The sequence below is a fragment of the Eumetopias jubatus genome, unplaced genomic scaffold (genome assembly GCF_037043125.1).
Source record: "Eumetopias jubatus isolate StellerSeaLion01/CBP00866 unplaced genomic scaffold, mEumJub1_p1.0 scaffold_14, whole genome shotgun sequence".
Lineage (NCBI taxonomy): Eukaryota > Metazoa > Chordata > Mammalia > Carnivora > Otariidae > Eumetopias > Eumetopias jubatus.
The window spans coordinates 61285692-61309387 of NW_028274820.1; the positions used below are offsets into that span (position 1 = coordinate 61285692).

The following is a 23696-nucleotide window of genomic DNA, read 5'->3' on the forward strand; positions in this document are numbered from 1 at the left end:
AACTGCTTGCTGTATGTTCCCAGAATTCTTTCTTTAAAATAGGAAAGGGAGCTTGTGGTGTTTAGTATGTGCATCAGAATTTAGTGTGAATATTCAGTTGAATATTGGATATGGTGATTAAAAAAAAACCCATTAGAAGCTGCCTGACAATTTGCCACTGTGTCTTTCCCCCTTTGTTTCTGTTTTTGTTTTCTTTAAAGATTTTATTTTTAAGTACCTCTACACCCAATGTGGGGCTTGAACTCACAGCCCCAAGATTAAGAGTTGCATGCTTTACCGATTAAGCCAGCCATACGCTATCCCCCTCCCCGCCTTTTTTTTAATGCTTGTAAGGATTTCAGATCAAGAGTGAACACCAGGAACAACATTGGCTTATTCCTCCTTAGAATGCCCTAGAAGGGGGGCAGGGAACCTTGTCTCTCACATTTCTCAACTTACCAGATGCGTCGTGATTTGCGAAGACCCATCTTAACAAAAGAGAGCTGTGGGCAATGACTGTTTTGTGAGTCTTTCATGGGTACGTACATTTGGTTTCCCATTTAAGAAACAGAATATTACTCTGGCCATTTGAATGCTTGGCTTTGTTGGAAGAAGCCAATACTAAATTAGCTAGTGTCCCTGTTAAATATTTCTTTTCTTTTCAAATGACTATGGGGGCAGATATTGCCACCATCTAAAGCAAGAACCTATAATACACTAGGAGAGTGGGGTGGGTTCTTTAAAGACAGCATCTAAATTTCAAGGGACTCTTTCACTCTAGTGGTTTGGCTTTGGGCAGACAATTCACAGTTAGGCCAGCTAATTATAATTATTTTATTTTTCTTTCAAGGGGAAAAAAACATAAAATGTGTTGGAGTTTACTAGCAGTTTTATAACATTCCTCCCCCCCTGGAGTTCTCCTGCCTCCCCCTCCCCCCACCCCAGCTACCCTCTTGGAGGTCCTTAGTATTGTTAGTACAATGCTGGTTTTTGTGAAACAATCTTTTAAGGGTTAGCACTCAATTCTAAGATGGGTGTTGACTCTGTCAATAATTTACCCAGCTGGCCCAGGGCTGTACAGTTGGGTGACATTTCTAGGCTGTGTCACTGTGCCTGGATGAGTGGGAGTGTTTTTCTGGTACATGTGACCTCCCAACCCACTCCATCTTCTCATTTACTCCCAATCCTGGGGTGTTGTGTGTCTCTCCTGGTGTGTTCTAGGAGATAATTGTCACTTTTGGGACTCTGTCTTATTGCCAAGCTTGAGGGAGGCTGCTGCTTTTCTTCAGATCCTTCCCTGTCGTGCTTACCATGTTGATTCCAACCCACACATCCTGTCATTTCCATTTTCTCCATGTGACCCATCCAAAACCTTGCCCGGATGACCATGGGGACTCAGCAAGGAACAACCCAACCCATCTCACCAGTGGATTCAGAATGAAACTCTAGGTGGTAACATTTGGGGATGGTTGACTCTTTTATTTCTCCCAGCAAAGAGGAAATGAGTACTTATTTTAAAACATGAGTTCCCTCTGGAGACTGTGTCTTTAAATGAGCATTTGAAATTGCAGATATTTTTTTTTTGAGACTGCACAGAACCATATTGTAGTAATATTCTGATTTTTATCACAACCTCAAATATTTAAGTGTCAAAATCTGGCCAAGCCACCTGCAAATGTTTGCCATGGCTACTGGCCAACAAAAACAGCAAACAGCAATGAAAGTCTTCATTCAGGCTCAGCGCTTAAGCTGCATCCAAGCAGGGAGGCTGGGACCCACCTGTGCCCACGCACAGTGCTGTTTGCTGTGGCCAGTGGGTGTGTTCACGACTGGAACTTTGTGGGAGAGGGAGGGGGCCGCCTGTCTCCTGCTCCCCCTTTTTCCTTCCCTTCTCCCAGTGCTTGGCTTCTGCTGCCAACCTTACTTTTGCTTTCTTTTCTGCCCCTTCTTTCATGCTGTATTTAAACTTAGAGGCTTGAATGTATTGGGAGTGGTGTGGACAAGGAAGGGCTTGGAAATGGGAACAGCACTGGTGTCTGGGGAAGATTTGGGGGGACTAAATGTATGCATTTTTGTAAGCATTTGATTTTCATGCTTTTTGAGCAGGCGCTGAGCCAATGCAGACCAAAATGGGTGGAAATGCAAAAATCCAAAGAAATAAATGTAAAAGTAGGTAGATAAGCAACACAGGCAACGTCCATGCCGTCCCATATCACCCCCCACCATGCCCTATGCTCAGTTCTGTCAAAGTAATGCTGTTATCCCAATAGAAACTGGAGGTAAGTATAAATATCCCAAATTGCACTCGTGTGGTTAGGCAGGCTAGAAAAACACACGGCGCTAGAGAGTGTGGGAGGCATCCCCAAACTAGAGACTACTTGTGCTTAGTCAGACTGGCAGACGCTCTGTCGGGAAGAGTGTCTTTGGCTGATTGATGGTAGCATTTTAGGAGATAAGTTTTCCAGATGGAAAAAAAAAAAAAAAAAGAGTTGAGCCATGGGCTGTGGGGGAGACAAGTGAGACAGAAAACAAGCATGTGTTAAATATAGATGAAATCGATTCAGCCTTGGACCAAATATGTGGCAGATTCCAAGCAGTATCTCTGTTGCAGTCATTTTTATTAGATATCATGTAACAGGCTCATTAATTCAGGATTAAGTCAGCAGAACCTGGGAAAAATGGTAGATGAGCATGTAAGCGGTCACGTACATCCCTTTCTCTGTCTCTTACTCTCTCTTTGTCTCTCTCTGTCTCTCTTCACATGCGATGTTTTTGTAGGAGCCAATGAGCAGTTGAGGAGGTGGCTATAATCTTAATAGATCCCAGCCTTCCTAAAGAAGCCTATTTCTCTTTATGGAGTAAGTGTGAGCAGGTAATTCATGCTCAGTAATTCTTCAGGAGAGCAATGAAGATAATATGGAATGTGGAGATCTGGGAGGATGGACATGAGTACAGAATTCTGATAGGTTGTGGGAGGCACTGCCACTGTATTCCACACATTTTCTTCCTGTATTCTTTGTGTATTCAAAATGTTTTACAAATTCAGTTCTCTGTAGGGATTTGGGCAAATAAGCAAGCTTGCGAGGTGATTGGTGAAAATTATTTGATCATAATAGTTTACAATACAGAAATGTTCTATGCCTAACATCAAAATATACAAGTGTTCCTACCAAGGCTCATATTTGGACAGAAGATATCTGGCTCATCGTGGAATATTCTAGTTAAAATATCAGGAAACTTGAAAATATGGTCACCGGCATGCATCTATGAAGCCATGTATGTATGAAATTCCTCCTCCCTGATTTTACATCACTTATATTCCTGGCACATACATGTCCATGTCCATGTGATGTCATAAACCCTATTTGCATGGGGTTGTAGCCAGGCAGTATACACCTAATACTTAGCCAGAAATTTATATAAAATGCCATAGAAGCAAATCTTGTTTTATGTAAAATAAAGAGAAGCCATCATAAACTGTGCCCTTTCTGCACTTCTTTCTCTCTTTTCTCTTTGCAATTCTTGACACTGTGTATCATACAGAATATCAGGTGTAGCTCAGGGGACATGACCAAGGAAAATAATAATAATAGTAATAATAATAAACGCTTGTTATATCTCAGATGTGTTGTTGTCAAAAGCAGTGCTACCTTTTCTACCAGAGTCATATGGCTTTGTTGTAGGAGTTGGTGTTGCTGTTTGAGGTGTCCATTGAGATGGGAATGGTAATTGATTTGAGGATTTTTGTGTCACTGTTGCTCGGGGTGTGTGGGGGGGGGTGGAATGAGAGGTCCATAAATGACACTGTCACAGAAAAGCAACATTTAAAGAAGACTTCAATAGGACAGCTTAGGAATGTGCTTGCTCTGTAAATGTGTAGGTGTGCAAAATCACTATTAAGAGTTTTCTTGAGCTGAGCATGATTAAGACTGTCACTGCCCACCACAGGCTGATGCCAGTGACATCCAGGCCAGCCTTCTTTCTGCTGGAGGCAGCAGACCAGCAGATCCCAGGTTGACACTGGCCCACAGCCCTTTGCCAGGATAGCTTGAAGACTCCCTTGAGGAATTCAAAAGAGAAGCCATTACTTCCTGCTTTGTGTTTTGCTGAGTATCATGGCTATGAACATTGCTTTATTGTTAGAAAGTTGCTGGATCTTTCACAGCCCTGAGAACATTTACGAGGGCCCTTCAGGGGGATGCTTTCTGGGAGGGTTGACGGATTTAACCATATGGCTCCCGTTAAATCCCATGCAGAGCCTTGAGAAATTACCTCTGACAAGGGAGCCAGCAGCCTTCCACTCACAGAGCTTTATGTGTGGAACGAAAAATTAAGTACTGATACTTGAGGAAATATAAGGTTTCTTAACATTCAGAAGTTGTAATACCACATGGTATTGTGGCCAGATGAAGGGGGCAGAGCCAGAACACCAGAGCACATGGCTGCGTATTCCAAGAAGCAGAAAAATACCCTTGCTCTTGTCTCTGAATCTGGCTCTTGCCTTGGATTCCTCAGGCAAGCTTTGTGTGTCTTGGTGCTACAGGTCCTCACCTGGAACACAGCAAGTCTGGTACCCCAGTCACTTTAGAGGGATAAAGCAAAATACCACACACCCGGTGGCTTAAACAACAGACATTTATTTCTCGCAGTTCTGGAGGCTTGAAAGTATAAGGTCAAGGACCTTGGTCAGTAGATGTGGTTCTTGGTGAGGACCCTTTCCCGGTCTTGCAGACAACTGCCATCTTGCTGTGTGCTCGCCTGACCTCTTCTTTGTGCTTGGTGGGAGTGGGGAGGAGGTGAGAGAGTTAGCAAATTCTGGTATTTCTTACTCTTAAAGGACACTAATCCCATTATGGGGCCTCTACCCTCATGACCTCATCTAAACCCAATTAATTCCCAAGGCCCCACCTCCTAATACCATCACATGGGGGGTTAGAGCTTCAACATATGAATTTGGGGAGTACACAAGCATTCAGTCCATAAACAGCTAGTGTAGTTGGGAGAGAAACTTGGAGGTCACTTCTCAATGGCTCAAACTTTTTGTTAGAAAAGGCCTTGGTTATCAGGCTGATAATGAAGGCAAGGAAGCTGACATTTATCCAACATCTACTATGTGTCAGGCACTGATCTAGCATTACATTTTGTTTCCCATCATTGTCCAAGAGCCCAGAGAGGCAGATACTATTTACTCCAGTTTTATTGCTCAAAGAAGAGAAGTAACTTGTCCAGCATCATTCAGCCAGTGAGATGAGCAGAGTTTTGAGTGTAGGTCTGTTGGACTCCCAAGCACATGCTTTCCCTCTACTCCTGTGCATAGCTATCCCGGTGCTGTGGAAGACACATGAGCTTATTTGACCAGTTGGGAGAATCATCTACGCACAGGAGTTGGCTAATGCTCAGTCTGTGTGGTTCCAGTGTGAAGAGCTTCTTTGCTTGCACACACCTGCAGGGTGGTCAAGGGCAGAGGGAGACACCTTGAGTTGCCAGCAGCTGCTTCAGTCCTCCAGGAGAAAGATACAGGAGGTCCCTGGCCCCCAAAGAAGGGAGATCAGGGATTGTCTTGAGCACATGGAGGCACAGAGTTGGTTTCTCCTGGGAGAAACCAACTGGCCAAATACCCTCCTCATTTGTAAGAAAACCAAAGTCACCACAGAGAGTGACTGCTCTTTTTTCAACCATTTGGTTGCTCCACATTTGGCTTCTTGGTCTGAAGGAAGACCCCTAGTCCTTGCCCAGATGAAGTCTGACTTCCAGACTTATTCTGATTCCTGCTGCGGATAGGTGACTTTGCCTGTGACCTCCTCTTGGAGGAGGATTTCATTTCTGGATCTTACAGAAGCCCTGCTCACAAAGTTCCAGAAGCTTCCATCTAAGTCTCTCCATGTGTATCTCCCCCTATCCCATTTTTAGAAGCAGATAGGCACTGATGAGGGTCTCCTTCTAGAGCAAATAACCCAGGATCATTCGGTTTGTGTCCATCGCAAATCTAGACAATTGTTCTTTTTTGCAGCATATTGGAAAGATATGCCTGGAGAGCAAGAGCTTGCTCAGAGCTAAACTATGTTAGATCAGAGGAGAGTCTTGGAAAAGTATTGGCCATGAGGTCAGAGGTCACAGGTTTGGGATAGTCCAGGCTTTGCCATTTAAAAGGTTTTCAGCCTTGGCCAAGTGCTCCACTTCCTTGGGCCTCACTCAGTTCCTTCATCTATATATGAAAAGGTTAACCAGCTGATTGCAAGTCATTCCCAGTGGCAAACTTCTCATGCAGTGCTACTTTTCTGTCTCAAATGTATTTTTTCTTTTGGTTTGTTTTCTTCCAGGAGCTGAGTTTGGTAAGAGCTCTAGGTTATGTGTTCACGGAGGTGTTCACGTCCCGCTGTGGATGAGAACAGAATCGGGCTTGGGAATACTTGGGAGGAGGAAGCCAGTGCAGTCAAACAGAGGGGTCCCAGCATATGTAGCCAGAGAAATCTGATTTCCAGGCTCAACTCCTGGGTGAATCACAATAATTTTATAATTCTGTTCCATGGGCATGATATTACCCATTTTACATTTGAGTAAAGTGAGGTTCAGAAATTATGTGACTTGCCCCAAGTCATACTAATAATGAATAGCAAGAGCCAGAACTAGAAGCCAGGCCACCTACACTGCACTGTTCCACAGGGCTAAATGAACTTGGCTTCCCCAAGGTTTGGTTTCTTCACCTGTAAAATGGGGAGGTATCACTAGAAAATCCTCGAAGTCCTATTCAGCACTAAAAAAAGTTGGAATTTTCATAACACGTTCAATTTTGAAAATTACTTGGCAAGGCAAGTTCTTTGGGGGCATAGTGCTACATGCATGGCTATGTGTAGTTTCCTCCTTTACACTAATCTTCTCAATAAATTGTTCTTTTATTGTCACTTTGCTAAAAGTATCTTACTGTTGGAGATCTAACAAGAAAAACACCTAAACAACAGCATGATAGTGAAAGATGTTAAAACAAGTCCAATGCAAGAAACCTAGACAATGATCTTGCCAGAAGCAGCTCTGTGGGAAAATGCAATTCACTATCTTCTTTTCTTACGTTATTATCATTTTGGGGGTTACTTTGTGGAAGACTTGAAACATAGGGCTTTAGCTCATATTGATATTTAGTGTCTTCCTAGAGGTAAACCTTGGATAAGGCACCAAATAACTAGACAGTGGGGGTTGAGGATATATGTTTCCCATAATACAAAAGGCAGTAATTAACTGTACCTCTCTGTACTTGTCATAGTTTCTAATGGGGGTTGGCTCAGTGTTTCCTGTTTTCAGGACCAGAAACATGGATGCCTACCTGGCTCACCACTGTCGGTTTACATGGCTCCTGGGGTGGTGTTCAAAGAGAGTCCCTACTAAGTGTAGTCATTCCTTGGTGAATGCCAAAAGGGGTATTAACATGGAGAAATGATTAGTCTTTGCAGTGCTCTGCAAGGTAAGCGTCCTAGGAGAAATGAATCTGATAAAGCAGGTCTGATCCTCTATAACTGGGGAGGACACTTTGCTCTTTTGAAGACTGAGCATGTCCAAGTAATTTGGCAGTGTCTCAGTGGACATTTCTGATCATTTGTAGCTTTCATATTCTCAAGTATTATAATAATTCTCATCTGAACTGATTGACAAGTATTTTCCGAGTTAAGAGAGGACTGTTCTAGGAACTTGCAGATAGCCCATGGTGCCCATTTCATATACCATGTATTTATGTAATTGGACATCTTGGGATTCAAAAGATAAATGATTCAATAGGTTCTCTCACATATATTTTTCAGTAATATTAGATCAAATGGATTTTCTCTACCATCATTTTTTATATCCTTTCTAATGAGGATTGAATTAAAGATTACATAAATTCTGTGGACATTTTGCCTTTGGTGGGATGAGAATAACGCATAGACAAACATCTAATTTGGTCTTGGATTTTGGGTATAAAGGGAATCCTTGAAATTAAGTTTCAGTTACATCCAGATGGAATTCTATTTCAGTGAGGCACAGGGCAAAGCCATTGCTAGAGACTGAAAGCCATGGCTGGTGGTTCTGACTCTACCAGTCACAAGTTCTTTGAAAAGACCCCATGACCTCTCTGGGCCCTACTTTTCCATCTTATATAAAGAAAGAAAGAAACTAGATTGTCTAGTAAGTGCCCTCTTCTAGCTCTTAGGAACAAGTTTGTTTCTTTATCATGACTAACACTGTACTACAACACTGCTTGGCTGATACGGATTGTGGAAGAAGAAATTCCATAAAATAGATATGTTCAAATTTAGTAGGCAATCTAGTAATCTATTTGCCTTGTATGTTGTTCTTTTGGTAAATACTAACGTGAAATTCCTGTAGAGTAATAAACATTCTTAATGGTACCAGACACGTTTAAAAGAGTTTGGAGTTTTATAGTTTCACCCCCTTTGGCAAAGTGCACTTGGGCTGGTGAATAGGCCGGTAAAGTCTGTAAAATGATAGGACTCTTGTGAGCGTGGGGTAGAGACACGCCGGCATGTGCTTGGGTTGCTTTTGCAGGGTTGCAGAACTTTGCCAAGAACAGATGGCCCCCAAACATCTTTGAAATGCCAGAAATGACTTCCCCAATAATCATAGACCCATCGTATATTGGTTCAGATATGGTAATTCACAAACCAAATGCACAGCACTTCACAGCTGACCTCAGATCTATTATTTTCAGTCCAGAAAACCCAGAAACATTTTTGACACAATAATCATAATGAGAAGTGCAACAAGAGACACCCATCACCAAGTCATCAAGCCAATGAACATTTGTTAAACAATTTGTTGTTCTCAGAATCTGTAGGGGTGGGGGGGGGCCAAGCATTTAGCAGACTCTCAGGGATCACTGTGTAGCATGACGTTTCCTCTCACTTTTCCCAACATCTTGCTTAAACTGAATATCTGAAGAGATAAAGTGTAAGTTGTTAGATTAAAGAGAAGTAGAGGCTGCTTCTACTTCAGTATTGTTTGGATAGTTTGAATGGAGCCATGTTGATGAACCTGTAAATTCAGTGAAACCAAAGTCTACCTCTAACGTCTTTCTATAACCCTATGCTGAGCCAAGGTATATTTTTAATGACAAAACTAAACAAAAATGCAGCTTTATAAATGCATATTCCAAATTACAGCCTCTCAAAAACATTGGAAGAATGAATTTAAGAATAGGGGCACCTGGCTGGCTCAGTTGGGGGGAGCATGCGACTCTTGATCTCTGGGTTATGAGTTCGAGCCCCACATTGGGTGTAGAGATTACTTAAAGATAAAATCTTTAAAAAAATAAAAATAATCCCAACTAAACTGTACACTATTAAAGGAGAGGGGGGAGTTCTAACATCCAGTTATATCCAAATGAAAAGAGAGAGAGTGTGTGTGTGTGTGTACATCTACTTCATAATATTTTGCTTTACTGGAACATAATTCAGGCATTTGACATGTATATTATCTTATTCAAAACCCTTGAAGAATTTTTCTGGGTGTATTCTGTATATTCTACATAGCATGGTTTTTCTTGATGCCCTGAATGTCCCTATCATCTCGCCCTTACATGACAATAAACTATACCAGCACCTTGGAACCACTTTTAAAGAATAGCCCCAGTGACTGACAAGTATAAGATTAAAACAAAACAAAACAAAACAAAACAAAAACTCACATAGATTCATATTAGCCCCTTTACCTAATTTTCAGAAAATTGAAACAATTTCCTCATTATCTAGAAAATGACCATTTGGCTGATGGATTATGTTTTCAGAAGGAGCCACTTTTTATTTCTCTGACACTTTGACATCATTGGCATGTGGGATGAGATACTTAGGTGCTAATGCTGATGTCCCTGGAGGGTGGTGACAGCCAAATCTGAGAGCAGGGGAGGGAGAATCAACTCAGGTGGTGATTCCCTCCCTGTGAGGAGGAGGGTGAATATTTCATAGAAAATTGTCTGTGATACTAACCATGGGTTTGGGGCTTCACCAAGAAGGCTTTGATTTACCCGGAGATTCCAACTTATAGTCTCAGTAGAGTGGGGGTGGGAGGGCCCTCCTCTAGAACTCCGACTTTCTCTCCTTTCTCTGCCCCTCCTTCCCTCCCTCTTTTCTCCCCATCTCCCCTAGAAAGAAAGGAGGATACATCACATTATTCATGTCTGCCATTTGACCATGGCTCCGGCTAAACGTCTGGAATTGGAGAAAGTTTAAAACTTTTAACTAAAAGAAAGAGAGAGAGACAGAGAAAGAGAGGTGTCAATTACTAGACATGTCCGAATCCACCCTCATTGTGTGGATAGCTGCTCTTTATTTAATTTAATTCTGGAGTCAAGCACTTTGCAGGAAACTAGAGGAGTGAGTTTGTCCAGATCTCTTTTGGCAAATATGTGTGTGTCTGTGTTTGTGTGTGGGAAAGAAAGAGAAAGAGAGACAGAGAGACAGAGGGAAGGAGGGGGAGAGAGAGAGAGAAGGAGAGAGAGAGAAGAGAGACAGAGAGAGATTTTTATAAAAAGAGTGTGTGAAACTTTGGCTGCCCCACCGAAGCCACAGACAACCAACCTTATATTGGGTCCACCCCGTTCCATAATTATTACTGCCATTAGGAATAATTATTATTTGCTTCATTGAGTTGGCAGTTTGGAGCCTGCCTGAGACAGAGGCTTTTCACAGGAGCTGTGGCACACAAAGGACCAAGCAATCACCCACAAGTGCTTCAACATGTTTGGACGACGTCCTTCTCTTGGTTCACTTCATTGGGTTTCGCACACATTGAGCCTCAGATTGAATGAAAAGTTCATCAGATACAAACCCAGCAGCAATAAGCACCAGCACTCAGAAAGCTTTTATTTTGGATGAGGAATTCTTGGTTTTTCTCAAGTCTGGGGATGAGAGTTCCCTTCACACTGCTGTGTTCCTTTAATTAAAAATAGAAAAATAAATAATAAGTTGAGTCTTCATTTAGAGGCTGGGTCAGAAATGGTATGAGAGGAAAATGAGGAAGAACAGGAGGAACACCCAGTGGAAAAGCAGCAAGCTTATTTCAGAGGCAGAATCTTCACAACCGTAACATCGTTTTTTCCTGGTTTGTTTCCACTCTTTGCACACAGACTCTCCAGATTCCAGATTCTGTGTGGTTTCCTTTTCCCTTTGCCGTATCCTCCTGAATCACCTGTGCCGTGGGCATCCTGCACACCCTCCTTAGGGATCTCAGGTAGAATGTGGCCAGGTATTTTGAACGAGTGGAGTGCTCCCAACAGAATCTGTGCCAGGCAAAAGGCTTACCAGGTCATTAAAGTAAGAAGAGCACGACAAGATGTTCTTCCAGACATTATTTTTCCCATAAGACTCCATTGGTTTCTCGCCAACGTCTGTACCAGTCACAGGCCTGTGGGCACTTAGAAAGAACAGCACCCGCCCTCAAGTGTGGGGTGTCTGTCCCTTCCCCTTAACCTCTTCTTCGTATAGTGGCTGTTTGTAGCAAAACCTGCTGATTCAGACCCCTCAAGAGCCTCCTAAAAACTGCTGATTCAGAAGAAGAAAAAAAAATCCCTAGCAGCTTCCATTTGACACGTCAGACCTGACACAACTGACTGAATGTCAGCTTTGTTTCTCCAGACACCCAAACAGTCTGCCCTCCATCCCAAAGTCAACCAAGATTCCCAGGCAGTGTCAGGGAAGACAAGGCGGCCTTGCTGGGCATGTGGGAGATGCCGTGTCTGTGTAATAAGTACCCCTCGGTAGGCCAGGAATGGAAGCACCTGGGTACACACCTTCTCCCAGATGTTGTGGCCCAATGGGGTGAGGAACAGGAACCCCCTCCCCTGTCCTCGGCATTGAAAAGTGACTTCAATTATAACACATCATTAAATGGGTTCCTTGGGTGAACGCCCCTGTGTGAATGAGAAGCAAGTAAGTTTCACTGTGGTGGTTTCCAGAGATTTGTGATCCTGGACATTGTATGTAGGAAAACTATTTAGAGGGAAAATTTTACAAGGGAGCATTCCTGTCTGGGTTTTCATAAGAGATGGCAAAATAGTACTGTAAAGAAAAAGAAATCCAGCACTTTCTTCATAGTAGTAAAGCTTGTCTTCAGGTAAGGTGTCCTGCTAGGGAAGAGTTGCTGCTTTTTCATTTGTCATTTGTTTTAGGGATTTAGGGGAGAGAAAGAGCAGGGAAATGGTCTTCATTGGCATGGAGTTTAAAAAAGGGGGTATTTGTTCATTTTCAGTGGAACCACTGAAGGAACCATGTCTTTACAAAGCTATGTGGAGTATATTGTTTCTATCAGTCCTTAATAAAGTCCCATTGTTAACCTTTTTTATTCAAAGATCCTGTTGTACCAACTCTTACCATAGGAAGTGCTTATTTTAAGGGTATTTCTGTGGAAAGCATTTGATCCCTCGTGTTTTAATAATGGGTTTCTCTAGAAAGATGGGAGTTTTCTAAAGTCTCGTTTTTTAATTGGTTTTTATAGTGATGGGTCCGATGTTTCTTCTATTGAACGCTGTCTCTCCATTCATTGACTTAATTTTAGGTCCTTTTCTATAGTTGAGCAATGAAAAGAGTTTGCAAGTTTTGTTAATTGTTCCAGAATGGGGCATGTGGTGAGTTTTCAGGAAGCTTCCAAACAGAACTAGGCACTGTCAGAAATGACAGTCATATTAGAGGGCTGACCCCAAGGGAGAAGAGGTGACATCACAGTCTGGCATATGATGACACCGGGGAAATAGTTGTTTTCTCAGCTGCACAGAGATTTTTCCTTAAAAAAGAAGAAAAAACTGACTGCTTACTCTAAAAGATGAGCAGTAGACCCCAGTACGTTATAATGTGATGTCTACATGCATGTTACGAAGATGAGTTATTAGAATAGAAGCAGCTAGAATCCACTACGCTGGGCCCTGCAGAACCTGCTCCAGGCTGCCAAAGGTTAGGGAGGTGGAGATTGAGGCCAGGTAGGCAGGCAGCCCATCTCCCAGGTACCCCTTTACCCAGAGCAGCTCCACATTTTTTCACCTAGTCAAATTTCTACCTAATCATTTCTTTGAATAAAGACTCCTGCAGAAAGAAAAAAGTTTGAACAGTACAGAATTAGGAGATCCTTTTCTCTTTATATACTATAAGAAAAAAGAGTGGATTTGGGGGCCTGCTTACATAGGTACCAAATTGAAGACCAGCTTCCTAGAGAAGAAGTGATATCATCACCATCATGGAAAAGAAATGGGATTGGGAAAACCAGCCGTGGTTTCCAGAGTGATGGAGGAAAAGTAAAACATGAAAGAACTTTCAGCAACCAGTTAACGGGAAGGAAGAAAATTGTCAAAAGGAAAACATAAAGCCTTCATGGGAATTTGTACATTTTAATCTCTCAGGAAAAGGTAGAACAACAACAACAAAGGAAGTCGTATTGTTTCAATTCACTGTTCCAGCAGGATACATTAGCATGTGGGATCCCAAGGTCTGAGGCGCCAAGGCCCAGCGGCCTGGAGAGGCAGCGTCATGGACGGAGGGCCTCAGACACCTGGGCCTCACCCTCCGTCTTCCATCTGTAGACCTTCACTCTTGCACCACTGCAGTTGAGCTCTCCAGAATTTCACCATTATTTTTTTTCTCTCTTCACAACCTCACCTTTCCCACAGTCTGGCCTGAACTCTGCCTTTTGGCATCCCTAGAAGGACAATCCCTGATTTCTTTCCCCTTCACAGGCTCCACAGGTCCTGTGTCCTAGGCAAGATTCAGTGATTTCTATCCATACGTGTCCCCCAAAAGATCTGTTGAAGTCTTAACCCCCGGTACCTCTGAATGTGATCTTAGGAAAATAGGATCTTTGCAGATGTCATCAAGTTAAGATGAGGTCATACTGGATTAGGGTAGGCCTTAGACCCAGTGATTGGTGTCCTTAGGAGAGGGTCATGTGAAGACACAGGGAAAGGGCCGTGTGACAGCAGAGCAGAGATGGGAGTGATGCAGTTGCAAGCCAGGGAGAGACAAGGTTTGCCAACAACATCCGGAAGCTAGGTGAGAGCCATGGAATAGATTTCTCCCTCTGAGCCTCTAGAAGGAACCAACCCTGCTGACACCTCAGTTTCAGACGAAAACCCTCCAGAACTCTGAGGGAACAAATTTCTATTGTTTTTAAACCACCCAGTCTGTGGCAATTTGTTACAACAGTCCTGGGAAACCCATACACGTGTCTTCATGGAATTGTGGATCTATTTGTTTTGCCAACAGAATTGTGGTAAAAAAAATAAAAAAAAAAAATCTATCACTTTATTTTCCTTTTATTCAGCTGTACCAGATGTGCAGATACAAACATTAAAAGAAAAAAAATGCTAACTAAGAATAAAAATACTACTACTCTGGAGAACTACTCTCTTGGAGTTGGGACCTGTTTGGTGGGATAACCCCCAATTCTCCATTTATGTGGAAAGGGAATGAAGAAGCCTGCTCTAAATCAGACAGATCCAGCATTAATACCTTCTGATGAAAGATGTCATTAGAGATACATGTTACCTGGGCTGCAAACCTACACAGCCATAAAAATCCACTTTGAGGTAAATGGAGGAGAGTGGGGATTTTCTTTAGCCTTGCTTACTCTCCTCAGTGGTCTCTGCTGGATTCTGAAGGATGTACTTTTTGTCGATTAAGCTGTCTACCCCCATCATTTGCAATGAATGAGAGATCAGCATTGCACGTAGGTTTGAGGGCTTCTAAACTCAGCCTTGCAGAAGTTTTTCCGCAGCTGATGACATTCTCTGAACATTGACGGCTAGGGTACCAGCAACTGGTCAGAGGAAGGACAGCCCAGGGTGATGGGTTTTGCGCGTGTGTGTGTGTGTGTGTGTGTGTGTGTGTGTGTGTGTGTGTGTGTGTGTGTGTGTGTGTGTGTGTGTCTTCAGACTAATTCCTTTTAGCCCCTCAGCCAGCAGGCTGGTGCTCATTTTCATGACTGATCAGGGTTTTAGCTGCTGTTCTCCAATACATGTTTTTGAAAAAGGAAGTAGCTTATGTGGCAGCACTGTTCTTTTGATCCGTTCACTTTTCTTAATTCTTTTTGAAGCATCCTTCTGCTTCCTTCTCTAGCTCTGAGTGATTTAAAGGAAAAATCCTGGAGTTTATATGCTCCGAGAAACCTAATGCTCCAAGAAATCCAATAAAGCCCACCGCCGGAATTGTGATGGGGGGCGCGGGGGTATGAGATGACCACCCAGAGCGAGAGCCCGAGTGGGAGGGTGTTAAAAGCAAGTAGACACATACCTGTGTGAGGCTGACATGGAGTAGGGGTCTGCGGGCTGCAGACACCTGTAAACGTGGGACTAGACTAACACTAACTTTGAATGTTAGAAAATTCCATGTTTTCTATCAGAGAAGTCTGTTCACCCCTCATATAATAGATACAAAACGCTCTTCTTGCCCACCCACCACCCCGCCCTTAGTAGTTTTTTATTGGAATTCTCACCTCCTGGGAACTTTGTGTTTTTGGATCCAGAGTGATTCTGGGTTTTATTTTCCTAATGGTCTCATCCCAAATCACGATGCCACCTTGATTTCTTTAGTGTTTTTAATAAACCAGAAAACTGAAGCAATGCCCCCGGCCAAACCACTGAGTTGATGTGAAGTGACACCTCCCAAAACTCATGCTGTTTGCAGTCTCCATCCTTATTGGTTAGAACTCCGGTTGGGCATTTGCCAAACACATGTGTGCCGGAGTGCCGAGTCCCAATGAAAGCCCCATAGGTGAGCATGGTGGCGGCTAGGGCAGGCAGAGAAGGGGAAGACACAGAGTTCCCCAGAGCAGCTCAGAACTCTGGGAGGGATCCAGGGTGTTCTTACAATTTTCGTGGAAGAATAATAACCGCAAAGAAACTTTCTGTAGTTCAGCCCAGTAAAAGCAACAGGGTAATTGTCCCTGCCAGCCCTCTGACAACCCCCACTTCTCCCCAGCTGAGATCTAACGTTGATCCCTTCACGGGGCTTATTCTGTCCTTTCGTAGCTTTCTCAGTTTCATAAGTTGAGAAGAGTAAGGGTGAAGAAACAGGGTCAGGGTAACTGAATCGCATTCACCAGCAAGTGTTTTCCTTTGGCATGATAAAGAGAAGTAGGGAGTCATCATGAATCTCAGACTTGGAAATGCTTTAAAAAAATCCAACCTAAATACAAAATAAATTTTAATTTCCTAAGGCTCTAAAAAGTGGCTTGTAAGCAAACTTCAGTGAGAATCACGTTCTGGCTGGTAGCAATGAGTGGGAAAGCATGGGACACCCCAGCATGGCCTCTGGGCATGTTTGTCCAGCCCACAAAACTGCCTTCTGGTTTGGCATCACTTTTCCCAGCGGACAACTGCCTGGCTCACAAGGGCTCCCATCTAGAGTGCCTGGCAGCATCCCCACAGGGCATTCCTGATAGGAAAAGACCAGAGCTGTTGTGGACAGAGTGGTCCAGCCATTGCTTCCAGCAGTGAGCCTCTTGGCGCGTCATCAACCCCGATAACAGGATCACCTCAAATGTTATTGTAAAAGGTGGACTGTTAAATTCATAGGTTTCTAAATATTCAGCTATTTATCTATATTGGGCTTTATTCCCAAAAAAGGGATTTGAGGAGATTTGAAGAAGATACAACAAATTTCAAAACACGAAAATCTGTGGAAGAAAGGAAAGCAGTGTGAGAGAATTCTTAGACTGAACGAGACGGTTTGCTGCTGATGACCTTTGTCATGATTGCAGCCATCTTCTAAGTAAAATTCGTGTCTGAGTCTGTCTGCGCAGAGCGCTTCTTGCACGAGTCACAAGTTTTGAGGGGAGCGATGAAGCTTGCCTTGGTCCCGTAGTGGATTGTTTGGGTATATGCTCAGCCTTGCCTAACTGTGGGTGCTGTGCATCATCAGCATACTGTTTTGGACCATGTGTTAATGAGCACTGAAAGAGCAGGCCAAAGGTAGCAGGATTCTTGAGGAGTTAAAAAAAATCAGTTTTGTAAAACTAAGCAGGCCATTGTGGAGGTGGATCGGGAGGGGGGTGGGAGAGGAGGGCAGACTCATATTAAAATCCTGATATAAAGTTCTAAGTGACGAATAAGAGGCTTAAATACATAAAGAGCAAGGCTAAATTTGGACCAATTTCCTGTGAAATCTCTTGTGTAATATTTTCAATTTGTGCTTGTTTAATGTGGTTTATTTTCCTAAGGTTCACGGTATAGGTTTTAAATTCAGCCTTGACTACACACATGTGTCGAGAGGTTATAAAACAAGAGCCAGCTCAGACCAGTCTCCAACTGGATACCCTTTGGTGGAAAACATTACCTCCTTTTCAATACCTAAAATTTCTTCACAGGCACTGAGTTCGTCTTTTCCCCATCCAGCTCCCCGACTGGTTTTCCGTCACCTGGTTTCACCAGCACATATCTGGTTTCATTAGTTAGTACACCTAAGGATGCTACAGGGCCCCTTCAATCCAGATCAGAACTCCAGGGCTATTTAGGGCAGGCCTCCTCACCCCTCTGTGAAATCCCAAATTCTTGACACAAAAGGATAATTCCACCCTTCTGATAAAAATAGAGAAACTGCCTTAGGCTCTCCAGAGGGCTCTGATTTGCAGTACAGAGTTCAACTTTTGGCCTCTGATGTCCTAGATCATACCTTCCCTAGGATGGGGCCATTACTTCTAGAACAGTATTGTTTCTGGTGACTTGAATATAGTATGTAGGACCCATATTGTAAAGTCAGACCTTAACAAAACTAGATAGGATCTCTGTTGTCCATGGCACTTAACTGTATCAGACCTTGTATTATAGCTACCTGGTGTTCGTCTGTTTCTCTAGGCTTTAAGTCCTTAAAACAAAGATCATGGTGTGTATTCATTTTTATATCTCATACAACACATAGCACTTTACATAATATGCAGGACTGTATGAGTGAAAGTGTGCTTATACATGTGGGTATAGAAGGGTTGAAAAGAGACATCATGTATATGCAGAGTTCCCTCATTTAAACAGTAAGAAAAGGGCACCTGGGTGGCTCAGTTGGTTAAGCGTCTGCCTTCGGCTCAGATCGTGATCTTAGGGTCCTGGGATTGAGCCCCACAACAGGCTCTCTGCTCAGCGGGGAGCCTGCTTCTCTCCCTCTCCCTCTGCTGCTCCCTCTGCTTGTGCTCTCTCTGTGTCTCTCTCTGTGTCAAATAAATAAATAAATAAAAATCTTGAAAAAAATAAACAGTAAGAGAGCAATAGGAAAGATAATGAGCTGCATAAGTGTTTTTATCTTTGGGGTGCCTGGGTGTTTCGTTCGGTTAAGCGCCGGACTCTTGGTTTTGGCTCAGGTCATGATCTCAGTGTTGTGGGATCAAGCCCCACATCAGGCTCTGCGCTGAGCATGGAGCCTGCCTAAGATTCTCCCTCTCCTTCTCCCTCTGCTCCCTGCCCTCCCCCCGACCCGTCCCCACTTGCACATGTGTGCTCTCTCTCTAAATAAATAAATAAGTGTTTTCCTCTTCTTTACTACCATTCAACAAAGTATTTTCATTCAGTCAGTCATTTTTTTCATTTGGCAAACGTTGATCAAGGACCTGTTTTTTCTGAGGATACACGAGCCTTCCACGTCTAGGTTGCAGAACCAGAAAGGCCCATTTACAGTTCCAGCTCTCATTTCCAGTTCTGCCTTTGCCACAATGTGCAGTGATGTTGAAATCCTGCATCCTCCCCTTGCCTCTGCTATGTAGTTTGTTTCCTCCTGGCCTGAGAGTCTTTCTCAAGATTGTGGATCTGGGCTCAAGGTAGTCTAGGAGTTGTTCTCCAAGCTGCTGTTTTCCCTGGAAGGGGCATGTAATTATTGGCTCGTGCTGGCTTTCTGACCCCGGAGGTAGTTTCTCACTTCTCCCCTGCCTGCCCACTTTCTAAAACTTAAGTGTGGTGTCGGGAAACCGGCAGCCCAGAAATATGAGCCTCACTCTATGGTACCTTACCCCCTGACATTCTGTTGTGAACGTTTTCAAATATAAGAAGCTTAAAGAATCACCACCTAGATTCTGCTATTCCACTTCACTATACGTGCTTTGTCAATATTTATACATTTGCCTTTCCTCCATTCATACATCAGTCCATCTTATCTTTTGAAGCATTTCAGAGTAGCTTGCAGACACTTCACCCTTAACCACTTCAGCGTCTGTATCACTAAAAGGCTCATTATATGTTTATGGTTCCTTTTTTGTTGTTGAAATTTACGAAGAGTGAATGCACAAATCCCAACTATACTTATGGCCACTTTTTTTTTTTTTTTTTAGTGACAGATTTACTGACTTTATTTACTGACTTTCAGATCAGTGTTTGATCTTTGTTTCGCTTTGGTTTTAAGTAGGTGTCCATCACTTTTTTTAAAAAATTTTTTTATTGTTATGTTAATCACCATACATTACATCATTAGCTTTTGATGTAGTGTTCCATGATTCATTGTTTGTGCATAACACCCAGTGCTCCACGCAGAACGTGCCCTCTTTAATACCCATCACCAGGCTAACCCATCCCCCACCCCCCTCCCCTCTAGAACCCTCAGTGTGTTTTTCAGAGTCCATCGTCTCTCATGGTTCGTCTCCCCCTCCAACTTACTCCCCTTCATTCTTCCCCTCCTGCTATCTTCTTCTTCTTTTTTTTTTCTTAACATATATTGCATTATTTGTACTTATGGCCACTTTTAATGTATGATGTCATTTTCTTTCTTGGCTCTTCTCATTATCAATAACTGATCGTAAAGATGAAAAATATTCTGTGATATCTAAAGTTAGCACATTTAGGTGGTGAGTATTAACATAACTTGTTTCCTCTACCTGGCCATGTTTATTTGAGTCAGGAAGGAGCAGAAAGAGAACAGGAGTGTGAGGACTGCATGTTAAAGGCCTCACTTTGCAGACAGACTACCTCAGCTCCTTTTACCATCTCTGTAGCCACCTCTTTTGTCTCGTCTTAAGTCCCTTGTTGCTACAACAAGAGGAGAGGCAGTATATGTGGTGGTAAGGGACATGAGTTTTGGCACCATAGAACCTAAATTCAAACTCAAGTTACCTTGACCTTGGGCAAGTTACACTTAATCCCTCAGTGCCTCTGTTCCCTCATCTGTTAAAATGGCAATGATATTGTCATCCAAGGTTGTGATGATTCGGTAAGATAATGGATGAAAATTACCTGGCACGTAGTATGGCCTCAGTGACATTAACTATTACTACTACCCCCCAAATACCAGCTCAGTGAAGAGTTAGAGGTAAGTGTATATGTGTGTGTAGTTAATTTTGAAAGGCTGCGATACTTTTCGGATTACCAAAGAGAATCTTTTGTATGATCAATGAACTTCTGAGGAAATACTGAATAGTGTATTTCCCCCCCCACTGTTTTAATGGAAATGAGTACTGTGTAGCTTCAACTGAGAAGTCTACTTTTACTTCAGACAGGATGACCACTGGATTTTCCTCACAATGTCTCTGACCTGTGTCCCCAGAGTCATGCTTTAGTCAAGGGAAGAACAATGGCCAGAGGACGTCATGTTTCCTCTACATGGTTCCCAGGGCTTCCTTTGAAGCTTGGAGTCACAAGGCGGTTTCTTTTGTGCTACAGCTTAATACAGTCCCTTCAAGCAGCCAGACTTAAAACTCAGGAGTCTTCTTGGCTTCTCCTCTCCATTGCTTCCACCTTAGACCAGCCACATGTTCGACAGATTTTTCTCTCTCCTTCCCTCCCAAGCCTCCCCTTTCATGGTGGCTTGTGTGGTACCCTGCTTATAATACTCAGACAACATTTGTAGATTTGCGTAAGTCATGTGATAATTTCTTAGAAACCTATGTGGGGGAAGTTCAGCTCTTCCTAGGAACTAAACGACAGTCCCTTCTTGCTTCTACTTTGCCTTCAGAAATGATAAGGGGACAAGTTAGAAGCCATGGAAGCTCTTCCAGAAGGTGGACAGGGTCCAAGGAAGATTGGCCACAAAGGATGATCAAGAGGGACCCAAAGAGGGAAAATCTGAGCCTCAAGCCCTCTTCTGTTGAAAAGGACAGATATTAGGCATAATGGATTGTGGGGTGTAGGGAAGGGAGGAAAGTGGCGACTCTGATATGTCACTGATACTATATTAGCCATTTCCCAGCACTCTGTGCGTGGGACCTGCGTGTTCTGTGCACGACAGACACTAGCTAGGTCAGCACATGGAAGAAGCCCTGAGACAGTATGCTGCAGTTTCCGCTGAGTTGAGTTCAGATGGTCACACATGGGATGGAGTATGGAATAGTGTGGGCAGCGCTGGTTCTGAAACTAGAGTTGGAGCCATTCGTGTCCCTCAGCCCCTTCAGCTTAGTCTTATCAGATCAGGCCGTCACGGAGCAGATAGACAGGTAAGTCTTGGGGACCTCTGAACCCAATTAAAGTTATACCACAAAGAAATCAAACTCATGTGGTTTGCATTTCAGAAAGCTACATTTGGTGGGCTGTTCCTGTTTTAATTCGGTAACCTAATGCAGACCATGTGAACATTTGAAACGCTTTTAACAGTTAAACCAGCTCAAATAACACAAAACCAGAGCAGCAATAAAGAATGAATTAAAGCTGATTGCAACTGTGGCCAACATAATTTTTTTCTTGCAAAGAACTTGGGGGGTGGAATAGAATGCGGGACCAGTGGGGGAAGAGACCAGTACCCCCACTTTCAACTTTGAGTAAAGCAGTGGGCACTTTGACTTCTTTTATTTCTTAGCAAATGTTTGAAACAGATTAACTTAGAAGGTGTACTTAAATCTTGAAGGGATTTTGGATGAAGGAGCAAAGACGGTTGACATCCTTTAGAACTGATAGCTTGGTAGTTAGTAGCCCTGTCTAAGACAGTTAGCTCGGTTGGCAAGGGCACAGTGCTAAACCTACAGAGGTCAAGAGTTCAACCCTGCATGGGTCACTTAACCTCCTACTGAAGGAGATGGAGCAGCAAACCTGTTTGAGTGCTACAGCCCATACCTCCCACGTGTCTACAAAGGGTGACCCGGGAATGAGAAACTGAGACAACAGTACTGTGTCCTATGCCCCGGGCACTGTTCCAGGTGCACTCAATGCCACATACCTAACCTAGCTGCTGAGTCCCTTTATGCCTCAGTTTTCTTATCCTTAACATGGGGATATAGTTACAATCCCTACTTTATAGTTGAGGAGACTGAGGCACAGGGAAATTAAATTCCTGCCTCAAGGTCACATAGATAATTAAACAGTAGGGCCAGTTTTCAGATTGGGTAGTCCAGTATGAAGAACATCAGCACATCTGTACCTCTGAAACAAATAATGCAATATATGTTAAGAAAAAAAAAAGAAGAAGATAGCAGGAGGGGAAGAATGAAGGGGAGTAAGTCGGAGGGGGGAGACGAACCATGAGAGACGATGGACTCTGAAAAACAAACTGAGGGTTCTAGAGGGGAGGCGGGGAGGGGGATGGGTTAGCCTGGTGATGGGTATTAAAGAGGGCACGTTCTGCGTGGAGCACTGGGTGTTATGCACAAACAATGAATCATGGAACACTACATCCAAAACTAATGATGTAATGTATGGTGATTAACATAACAATAAAGAAATTAAAAAGAAACCATCAGCACAACTGCAGATACCACTCTAGCAAGTTACACACCTCCGAGACAAATCCAGTTGCTGATGATGAGAGCAAGTGGCATGAGCCTCAACCTGAGCTCTTAGCCTCTCACCATCAAGGTAGACCTCGATGGTAACACATCCAGACTTACCACCATGTGCAGCTATGCTTACAGTTGTTGCTCCATTCCTGTTGGTTGAATTGCAATTTGTACACACATGGAAGATACCTACAGAAGAGTGATTGTGTGGTCCATCTTTGGACGGAGATATTTCTGTGAATAAAATCTAAAAGTGATGGTGAATGTGCCTGGGATTTACTTCCATGTAATTCCAGGCACTTGATGGGAGAGCCCTGGAGTATGACAGATGTAGCTTGGTCCCAACCCTGTGAGATGTGCCACAGGTGACAACTAACCACCTGCCATATTTCCCAGAATGTGCTTTGTCAGAGATCCAAAGAAATAAGGGAGGAAGGACCCATTAATTTTGGATCCATTAGCGACAGAAAGCCTGCCAAGTGGGAAGGAGTAAAGCTACAGGAAGAAACTTTATTTGCAGACTCCTGAGAGGTTATCACCAGCAGCAGAGAACTGAGTAACCACCGGTGGGTGAAGGGGCTCTGCTGAGCCCCTGAATGCAGGTTCCCTCCCGAGCAGTGGGAAGCCAGTTTGTCAGTCTCTTCTGCAGGCAATGCCAAGTTCATCTGTCTGACTCTTGCAGACACTCCTCTCTGGAGGATGAGAAGTCTACCGCCTTTCCCCTTATACAGTAAAAACTGGTATCAGTGTTGCCTACTTGAAACCCTGAACAATACCTAAAATTATAAAGTATAAATAAAAAGGTAAAGCTTATCAGTGGTTTCTTTTTCTTAACCTCATAGATGAGGTCAAATGGTTAAAGTATCTTAGACTAGGTAATTATTTTCATAGCCCTGTTCTGTTATTAGAGGGGAGAAGCGGATTCAGACACTCAGTGAATGTGATGCCTGTTTGACGCGAAGGTAAGGGAAAATCTAGTTACCTCCCTGTACAACTTTGGTTACAAGGATTACAGCCCACTTAACTCTCTTTAAGGCCTGGATAAACATAGACTGCCTAGTCTCCAAAACATTCCTCAG

General features: G+C 43.2%; 1 protein-coding gene across 2 annotated transcripts in view; it reads left to right on the forward strand.

The window, feature by feature from the left end:
* CREB5 (cAMP responsive element binding protein 5) overlaps positions 1-23696 on the forward strand; it is a 339425-nt gene that overhangs the window by 86081 nt on the left and 229648 nt on the right. The gene's annotated exons all lie outside the window — the stretch shown is intronic.